Below are 726 nucleotides of genomic sequence, written 5' to 3' on the forward strand. Positions count from 1 at the left end.
CCCCCCGTGTTCCGTTTTCCATACAGTATATGCGATTCTCTGTATAATCAACTACGGTACGCTACGTATTTTCTTTTAATATATTTTAATTAATGTGTCATACAGTGCAGCACTGTACTGTATCTTTATTCATTGATTTGTTAATTTTTAGGTGCGAAAATGCTTATTTTATCACAGAAATAATTAAAATCTAAAGAATATAAATACCTATCCGCCGCAGAAACCGGCGATATACAGAGGGGTCAGCGATATAAATTTGCATCTATTAACCAGAAAAATCCGCGATGTACTGACTGCGCGATAGGTGACCCGCGATGTATTAAGTGCGCCATTGGTGGACTGCGATATGGCTAGGGATTATTGTATGTTTGATTATGTATGTATTTATACGCATAAGTATTGATACGTGTTTGTAAAATCACATATACACACAGACACTCACGCTCAGCTACAAATATATGTATATATTGGGTTGGTGTATAATTATTGCGGCTTTTCTCAACAAATTTTATTGAACAACATGTAACAAAAATATCTTTAGATGATTATTCCGGAGCATATTCACCATCTACTTCAATTACTGTTTCCCATTTGCTTGGTAGACGGCCAGGCCGTCATTTAGAGATGTTTTTGTTAAATATTGTTATTAATATATATATATATATATATGTGTGTGTGTGTGTGTGTGTGTGTGTGTGTGTATATATATATATGTATATATATATA

The 726-nt window shown here is 33.7% G+C and overlaps 2 protein-coding genes across 5 annotated transcripts in view; both read left to right on the forward strand.

The window, feature by feature from the left end:
* The window catches only part of LOC106869724 (toll-like receptor 13), a 231,605-nt gene that overhangs the window by 15,987 nt on the left and 214,892 nt on the right, over positions 1–726 (forward strand). The gene's annotated exons all lie outside the window — the stretch shown is intronic.
* The window catches only part of LOC106869735 (toll-like receptor 13), an 11,139-nt gene that overhangs the window by 5,000 nt on the left and 5,413 nt on the right, over positions 1–726 (forward strand). The gene's annotated exons all lie outside the window — the stretch shown is intronic.

The sequence above is a fragment of the Octopus bimaculoides genome, chromosome 3 (genome assembly GCF_001194135.2).
Source record: "Octopus bimaculoides isolate UCB-OBI-ISO-001 chromosome 3, ASM119413v2, whole genome shotgun sequence".
In the NCBI taxonomy this organism is placed as follows: Eukaryota; Metazoa; Mollusca; class Cephalopoda; order Octopoda; family Octopodidae; genus Octopus; species Octopus bimaculoides.